Here is a 7,500-nt window from a genome sequence, read left to right as displayed (position 1 = left end):
TTAGCTAGCTAGCTAGCTAGCTAGCAGAAGAAGAGAAGGAAAAAAACATTCAAACTGAAAGAAGGGCGAAGCGCTTTTCAATGGGGTCCCCGTTTCCCGCCATTTTTGTTAAAAAAAAAAAAAAAAAAAAAAAAAAAAAAAAAAAAAAATTGGGCCAGGATAGTGTGTGTGTGTGTGTGTGTGTGTGTGTGTGTGTGTGTGTGTGTGTGTGTGTGTGTGTGTGTGTGTGTGTGTGTGTGTGTGTGTGTGTGTGTGTGTCTCTCTGTGTCTCTCTGTCTCTCTGTGTCTCTCTGTCTCTGTCTGTCTCTGTCTCTCTCTGTCTCTGTCTGTCTCTGTCTCTGTGTCGTCTCTGTGTCTGTGACCTTCTTTTTATCCAGCCCTCAAACTCGGAAGAGTGGGTTCCGGGAGCACCCGCGGGAACCCGGCCGAGAGTGCACAGAGTGCGTCTCGGGCCCCGACCTCTGGCTTCCATACAACTCTGGTTTCTCTTCATTACGCACAAGCCTTTCGCCTTTTACTAAAGACTTCCGTGGAGAGGAATAGTTACACGAGTTCAACATATTTTTGGAGTGGCTTTGCTTCTTGCAGAGCCCGGGATCTTGTTTCAAGAGAAATTGACAGAGGTGGTGGGCCAGGATAGTGACTTAAAGACGCATTAGCGACCTTTTCCCAAAAACACCTTTCTTTCTTTCTTTCTTTCTTTCTTTCTTTCTTTCTTTCTTTCTTTCTTTCTTTCTTTCTTTCTTTCTTTCTTTCTTTCGACTGGCTGGGGGGGAGGGAGGAAGGGTTGGAGACGGCTTTTGCAAACCCGCCGAGTTCTGTCGAGGCCCCCGGGGGCCCGGCGTTTGCAGGGTTCCATTTGTGGGTTATCGCTTCTCGGCCTTTTGGCTCAGATCAAGTGTAGTATCTGTTCTTATCAGTTTAATATCTGATACGTCATCGGGGGACCTTATATTAAATGGATTTTTTGAACAGGGAGTCGGAAATGGGGCTTGCTCCGTCCGCTCCACGCATCGACCCGGTATTGCAGTACCTCCGGGAACGGTGCAACACTTACTTCTCCCGTTGTCAAGGAAAAGTACAAACTCACAAAGCTATGTAAAGCTAGCTAGCTAGCTAGTTGCTAGTTAGCTAGCTAGTTGCTAATTAGCTAGCTAGCTAGCAGAAGAAGAGAAGGAAAAAAACATTCAAACTGAAAGAAGGGCGAAGCGCTTTTCAATGGGGTCCCCCGTTTCCCGCCATTTTTGTTAAAAAAAAAAAAAAAAAAAAAAAAAAAAAAAAAAAAAGGAAAGTGTGTGTGTGTGTGTGTGTGTGTGTGTGTGTGTGTGTGTGTGGTGTGTGTGTGTGTGTGTGTGTGTGTGTGTGTGTGTGTGTGTGTGTCTCTCTGTCTCTCTGTGTGTGTGTGTCTCTGTGTGTGTCTCTCTGTCTCTCTGTCTCTCTCTGTCTCTCTGTCTCTCTGTCTGTCTCTCTGTCTCTGTGCTGTCTCTGTCTCTGTGTGTCTCTGTGTCTGTGACCTTCTTTTTATCCACAGCCCTCAAACTCGGAAGAGTGGGTTCCGGGAGCAGCCCGGGAACCCGGCCGAGAGTGCACAGAGTGTCGTCGGGCCCCGACCTCTGGCTTCCATACAACTCTGGTTTCTCTTCATTACGCACAAGCCTTTCGCCTTTTACTAAAGACTTCCGTGGAGGAATAGTTACACGAGTTCAACATATTTTTGGAGTGGCTTTGCTTCTTGCAGAGCCCGGTATCTTGTTTCAAGAGAAATTGACAGAGGTGGGCCAGGATAGTGACTTAAAGATGCATTAGCGACTTTTTCCCAAAAACACCTTTCTTTCTCTTTCTTTCTTTCTTTCTTTCTTTCTTTCTTTCTTTCTTTCTTTCTTTCTTTCTTTCTTTCTTTCTTTCTCGGAAGAGTTTCTTTCTTTCGGGAACCCGGCCGAGAGTGTGCAGTTGTCTCGGGCCCTGACCTCTGGAGGGAGGAACTCTGGTTTCTTTCATTTGCAAACCCGCCGAGTTCTTTCTAAAGACTTCCGGGGCCCGGGAATTTGCAGGGTTCCATTTTTGGGTTATCGCTTCTGCAGAGCCCGGGATCTTGTTTCTCAGATCAGGAGTGGGCCAGGAAGATCTTAAAGGCTTATCAGATAGTGTAGGATCTGTTCTTATCAGTTTAATATCTGATACGTCTGGGGGAGGAAGGGTTGGGGGACCTTTGCAATTAAATGGATTTTTTGAACAGGGGGCCCGGCGTTTGCAGGGTTCCATTTGTGGGTTATCGCTTCTCGGCCTTTTGGCTCAGATCAAGTGTAGTATCTGTTCTTATCAGTTTAATATCTTATACGTCCCCCATCGGGGGACCTTATATTAAATGGATTTTTTGAACAGGGAGTCGGAAATGGGGCTTGCTCCGTCCGCTCCACGCATCGACCCGGTATTGCAGTACCTCAGAAGAAGAACGGTGAAAAACTTACTTCTCCCGTTGTCAAGGAAAAGCGAAGCGCTTTTCAACAAACTCACAAAGCTATTTTTGTTAAAAACAGCTAGCTAAAAAAGTTGCTAGTTAGCTAGCTAGTGTTGCTAATTAGCTAGCTAGCTAGCTAGCAGAAGAAGAAGTGGAAAAAAACATTCAAACTGAAAGAAGGGTGAAGCGCTTTTCAATGGGGTCCCCGTTTCTGCCATTTTTTGTGTGTGTCTCTGTCTGTGTCTGTCTTGTTGTCTCTGTGTCTCTCTGTCTCTGCCAGGATAGTGTGTGTGTGTGTGTGTGTGTGTGTGTGTGTGTGTGTGTGTGTGTGTGTGTGTGTGTGTGTGTGTGTCTCTGTGTCTCTCTGTCTCTCTCTGTCTGTCTCTCTGTCTCTGTCTCTGTCTCTGTCTCTCTGTCTCTGTGTCTCTGTGTCGTCTCTGTGTCTGTGACCTTCTTTTTATCCACAGCCCTCAAACTCGGAAGAGTGGGTTCCGGGAGCACCCGCGGGAACCCGGCCGAGAGTGCACAGAGTGCGTCTCGGGCCCCGACCTCTGGCTTCCATACAACTCTGGTTTCTCTTCATTACGCACAAGCCTTTCGCCTTTTACTAAAGACTTCCGTGGAGGAATAGTTACACGAGTTCAACATATTTTTGGAGTGGCTTTGCTTCTTGCAGAGCCGGGATCTTGTTTCAAGAGAAATTGACAGAGGTGGGCCAGGATAGTGACTTAAGAGGATTGACCTTTTCCCAAAAACAGGATAGTGACTTTCTTTCTTTCTTTCTTTCTTTCTTTCTTTCTTTCTTTCTTTCTTTCTTTCTTTCTTTCTTTCTGGCCGGGTGGGTGGGTGGGTGGCTGGGGAGGGAGGAAGGGTTGGAGACGGCTTTTGCAAACCCGCCGAGTTCTGTCGAGGCCCCGGGGCCCGGCGTTGTTTGTTTGGGGAAAGGGTTGAGACGGCTTTTGCAAACCCGCCGAGTTCTGTCGAGGCCCCGGGGCCCGGCGTTTGCAGGGTTCCATTTGTGGGTTATCGCTTCTCGGCCTTTTGGCTCAGATCAAGTGTAGTATCTGTTCTTATCAGTTTAATATCTGATACGTCCCCCATCGGGGGACCTTATATTAAATGGATTTTTTGAACAGGGAGTCGGAAATGGGGCTTGCTCCGTCCGCTCCACGCATCGACCCGGTATTGCAGTACCTCCGGGAACGGTGCAACACTTACTTCTCCCGTTGTCAAGGAAAAGTACAAACTCACAAAGCTATGTAAACAGCTAGCTAGCTGCTAGTTGCTAGTTAGCTAGCTAGTTGCTAATAGCTAGCTAGCTAGCTAGCTAGCAGAAGAAGAGAAGGAAAAAAACATTCAAACTGAAAGAAGGGCGAAGCGCTTTTCAATGGGGTCCCCCGTTTCCCGCCATTTTTGTTAAAAAAAAAAAAAAAAAAAAAAAAAAAAAAAAAAAAAAAAAAATTGGGCCAGGATAGTGTGTGTGTGTGTGTGTGTGTGTGTGTGTGTGTGTGTGTGTGTGTGTGTGTGTGTGTGTGTGTGTGTGTGTGTGTGTCTCTGTGTGTCTCTCTGTCTCTGTGTGTCTCTCTGTCTCTGTGTGTCTCTCTGTCTCTGTGTGTCTCTGTGTCTCTCTCTGTCTCTGTGTCGTCTCTGTGTCTGTGACCCTCTTTTTATCCACAGCCCTCAAACTCGGAAGAGTGGGTTCCGGGAGCACCCGCGGGAACCCGGCCGAGAGTGCACAGAGTGCGTCTCGGGCCCCGACCTCTGGCTTCCATTACAACTCTGGTTTCTCTTCATTACGCACAAGCCTTTCGCCTTTTACTAAAGACTTCCGTGGAGAGGAATAGTTACACGAGTTCAACATATTTTTGGAGTGGCTTTGCTTCTTGCAGAGCCCGGATCTTGTTTCAAGAGAAATTGACAGAGGTGGGCCAGGATAGTGACTTAAAGACGCATTAGCGACTTTTCCCAAAAACACCTTTCTTTCTTTCTTTCTTTCTTTCTTTCTTTCTTTCTTTCTTTTCTTTCTTTCTTTCTTTGGGTGGGACTGGCTGGCTGGACTGGCTGGGGAGGGAGGAAGGGTTGGAGACGGCTTTTGCAAACCCGCCGAGTTCTGTCGAGGCCCCGGGGCCCGGCGTTTGCAGGGTTCCATTTGTGGGTTATCGCTTCTCGGCCTTTTGGCTCAGATCAAGTGTAGTATCTGTTCTTATCAGTTTAATATCTGATACGTCCCCCATCGGGGGACCTTATATTAAATGGATTTTTTGAACAGGGAGTCGGAAATGGGGCTTGCTCCGTCCGCTCCACGCATCGACCCGGTATTGCAGTACCTCCGGGAACGGTGCAACACTTACTTCTCCCGTTGTCAAGGAAAAGTACAAACTCACAAAGCTATGTAAACAGCTAGCTAGCTGCTAGTTGCTAGTTAGCTAGCTAGTTGCTAATTAGCTAGCTAGCTAGCTAGCAGAAGAAGAGAAGGAAAAAAACATTCAAACTGAAAGAAGGGCGAAGCGCTTTTCAATGGGGTCCCCCGTTTCCCGCCATTTTTAAAAAAAAAAAAAAAAAAAAAAAAAAAAAAAAAAAAAAAAAAAAAATTGGGCCAGGATGTGTGTGTGTGTGTGTGTGTGTGTGTGTGTGTGTGTGTGTGTGTGTGTGTGTGTGTGTGTGTGTGTGTGTGTGTCTCTGTGTCTCTCTCTCTCTCTCTCTCTCTCTCTCTGTCTCTCTCTGTCTCTCTGTGTCTCTCTGTCTCTCTGTCTCTCTGTCTCTGTCTCTGTGTCGTCTCTGTGTCTGTGACCTTCTTTTTATCCACAGCCCTCAAACTCGGAAGAGTGGGTTCCGGGAGCACCCGCGGGAACCCGGCCGAGAGTGCACAGAGTGCGTCTCGGGCCCCGACCTCTGGCTTCCATACAACTCTGGTTTCTCTTCATTACGCACAAGCCTTTCGCCTTTTACTAAAGACTTCCGTGGAGAGGAATAGTTACACGAGTTCAACATATTTTTGGAGTGGCTTTGCTTCTTGCAGAGCCCGGGATCTTGTTTCAAGAGAAATTGACAGAGGTGGGCCAGGATAGTGACTTGGGCCAGGATAGTTTCTTTCTTTCTTTCTTTCTTTCTTTCTTTCTTTCTTTCTTTCTTTCTTTCTTTCTTTCTTTCTTTCTTTCGCTTTCTTTCTTTCTTTCTTGGCTGACTGACTGGCTGGCTGGGGAGGGAGGAAGGGTTGGAGACGGCTTTTGCAAACCCGCCGAGTTCTGTCGAGGCCCCGGGGCCCGGCGTTTGCAGGGTTCCATTTGTGGGTTATCGCTTCTCGGCCTTTTGGCTCAGATCAAGTGTAGTATCTGTTCTTATCAGTTTAATATCTGATACGTCCCCCATCGGGGGACCTTATATTAAATGGATTTTTTGAACAGGGAGTCGGAAATGGGGCTTGCTCCGTCCGCTCCACGCATCGACCCGGTATTGCAGTACCTCCGGGAACGGTGCAACACTTACTTCTCCCGTTGTCAAGGAAAAGTACAAACTCACAAAGCTATGTAAACAGCTAGCTAGCTGCTAGTTGCTAGTTAGCTAGCTAGTTGCTAAGCTAGCTAGCTAGCTAGCTAGCAGAAGAAGAGAAGGAAAAAAACATTCAAACTGAAAGAAGGGCGAAGCGCTTTTCAATGGGGTCCCCCGTTTCCCGCCATTTTTGTTAAAAAAAAAAAAAAAAAAAAAAAAAAAAAAAAAAAAAAAAAAATTGGGCCAGGATGTGTGTGTGTGTGTGTGTGTGTGTGTGTGTGTGTGTGTGTGTGTGTGTGTGTGTGTGTGTGTGTGTGTGTGTGTCTGTGTGTGTGTGTCTGTGTGTCTCTCTGTCTCTCTCTGTCTCTCTGTGTCTCTCTGTGTCTCTCTCTCTGTCTCTGTCTCTGTCTCTGTCTGTCTCTGTCTCTGTGTCGTCTCTGTGTCTGTGACCTTCTTTTTATCCACAGCCCTCAAACTGGAAGAGTGGGTTCCGGGAGCACCCGCGGGAACCCGGCCGAGAGTGCACAGAGTGCGTCTCGGGCCCCGACCTCTGGCTTCCATACAACTCTGGTTTCTCTTCATTACGCACAAGCCTTTCGCCTTTTACTAAAGACTTCCGTGGAGAGGAATAGTTACACGAGTTCAACATATTTTTGGAGTGGCTTTGCTTCTTGCAGAGCCCGGTATCTTGTTTCAAGAGAAATTGACAGAGGTGGGCCAGGATAGTGACTTAAAGACGATAGTGACCTTTTCCCAAAAACACCTTTCTTTCTTTCTTTCTTTCTTTCTTTCTTTCTTTCTTTCTTTCTTTCTTTCTTTCTCTCTCTCTTTCTTTCTTTCTTTCTGTCTGTCGCCGGGTGGCTGGCTGGCTGGCTGGCTGGCTGGGGAGGGAGGAAGGGTTGGAGACGGCTTTTGCAAACCCGCCGAGTTCTGTCGAGGCCCCCGGGGCCCGGCGTTTGCAGGGTTCCATTTGTGGGTTATCGCTTCTCGCCTTTTGGCTCAGATCAAGTGTAGTATCTGTTCTTATCAGTTTAATATCTGATACGTCCCCCATCGGGGGACCTTATATTAAATGGATTTTTTGAACAGGGAGTCGGAAATGGGGCTTGCTCCGTCCGCTCCACGCATCGACCCGGTATTGCAGTACCTCCGGGAACGGTGCAACACTTACTTCTCCCGTTGTCAAGGAAAAGTACAAACTCACAAAGCTATGTAAACAGCTAGCTAGCTGCTAGTTGCTAGTTAGCTAGCTAGTTGCTAATTAGCTAGCTAGCTAGCTAGCAGAAGAAGAGAAGGAAAAAAACATTCAAACTGAAAGAAGGGCGAAGCGCTTTTCAATGGGGTCCCCCGTTTCCCGCCATTTTTGTTAAAAAAAAAAAAAAAAAAAAAAAAAAAAAAAAAAAATTGGGCCAGGATAGTGTGTGTGTGTGTGTGTGTGTGTGTGTGTGTGTGTGTGTGTGTGTGTGTGTGTGTGTGTGTGTGTCTCTCTGTGTCTCTCTGTGTCTCTCTCTGTGTCTCTCTCTCTCTCTCTCTCTCTCTCTCTGTCTCTCTCT

General features: G+C 47.1%; 12 non-coding genes across 12 annotated transcripts; all 12 read left to right on the top strand.

Moving 5' to 3' along the window:
• The first annotated feature begins 473 nt into the window (after window positions 1-473).
• LOC135531884 (U5 spliceosomal RNA) lies at window positions 474-592 on the top strand. Its single transcript, XR_010454248.1, has one exon. It is a non-coding gene; the product is annotated as a U5 spliceosomal RNA (small nuclear RNA).
• A 276-nt stretch (window positions 593-868) lies between these two features.
• LOC135531861 (U2 spliceosomal RNA) lies at window positions 869-1,055 on the top strand. The gene has a single exon (XR_010454231.1). It is a non-coding gene; the product is annotated as a U2 spliceosomal RNA (small nuclear RNA).
• A 570-nt stretch (window positions 1,056-1,625) lies between these two features.
• LOC135531839 (U5 spliceosomal RNA) lies at window positions 1,626-1,742 on the top strand. The gene has a single exon (XR_010454211.1). It is a non-coding gene; the product is annotated as a U5 spliceosomal RNA (small nuclear RNA).
• A 529-nt stretch (window positions 1,743-2,271) lies between these two features.
• LOC135531866 (U2 spliceosomal RNA) lies at window positions 2,272-2,466 on the top strand. Its single transcript, XR_010454235.1, has one exon. It is a non-coding gene; the product is annotated as a U2 spliceosomal RNA (small nuclear RNA).
• Window positions 2,467-3,021: 555 nt separating this feature from the next.
• Window positions 3,022-3,138, top strand: LOC135531838 (U5 spliceosomal RNA). The gene has a single exon (XR_010454210.1). It is a non-coding gene; the product is annotated as a U5 spliceosomal RNA (small nuclear RNA).
• Window positions 3,139-3,483: 345 nt separating this feature from the next.
• LOC135531833 (U2 spliceosomal RNA) lies at window positions 3,484-3,674 on the top strand. The gene has a single exon (XR_010454205.1). It is a non-coding gene; the product is annotated as a U2 spliceosomal RNA (small nuclear RNA).
• A 558-nt stretch (window positions 3,675-4,232) lies between these two features.
• Window positions 4,233-4,351, top strand: LOC135531883 (U5 spliceosomal RNA). The gene has a single exon (XR_010454247.1). It is a non-coding gene; the product is annotated as a U5 spliceosomal RNA (small nuclear RNA).
• Window positions 4,352-4,616: 265 nt separating this feature from the next.
• LOC135531887 (U2 spliceosomal RNA) lies at window positions 4,617-4,807 on the top strand. The gene has a single exon (XR_010454251.1). It is a non-coding gene; the product is annotated as a U2 spliceosomal RNA (small nuclear RNA).
• Window positions 4,808-5,362: 555 nt separating this feature from the next.
• Window positions 5,363-5,481, top strand: LOC135531882 (U5 spliceosomal RNA). The gene has a single exon (XR_010454246.1). It is a non-coding gene; the product is annotated as a U5 spliceosomal RNA (small nuclear RNA).
• A 270-nt stretch (window positions 5,482-5,751) lies between these two features.
• On the top strand, window positions 5,752-5,942 carry LOC135531875 (U2 spliceosomal RNA). The gene has a single exon (XR_010454240.1). It is a non-coding gene; the product is annotated as a U2 spliceosomal RNA (small nuclear RNA).
• Window positions 5,943-6,509: 567 nt separating this feature from the next.
• On the top strand, window positions 6,510-6,628 carry LOC135531881 (U5 spliceosomal RNA). Its single transcript, XR_010454245.1, has one exon. It is a non-coding gene; the product is annotated as a U5 spliceosomal RNA (small nuclear RNA).
• A 298-nt stretch (window positions 6,629-6,926) lies between these two features.
• Window positions 6,927-7,116, top strand: LOC135531857 (U2 spliceosomal RNA). The gene has a single exon (XR_010454227.1). It is a non-coding gene; the product is annotated as a U2 spliceosomal RNA (small nuclear RNA).
• The last annotated feature ends 384 nt before the right edge of the window (window positions 7,117-7,500 follow it).

Source organism: Oncorhynchus masou, unplaced genomic scaffold, assembly GCF_036934945.1.
Source record: "Oncorhynchus masou masou isolate Uvic2021 unplaced genomic scaffold, UVic_Omas_1.1 unplaced_scaffold_1666, whole genome shotgun sequence".
Lineage (NCBI taxonomy): Eukaryota > Metazoa > Chordata > Actinopteri > Salmoniformes > Salmonidae > Oncorhynchus > Oncorhynchus masou.
Note: the sequence above shows the minus strand (reverse complement) of the source record. Positions and strands in the feature narration are given on the sequence as shown.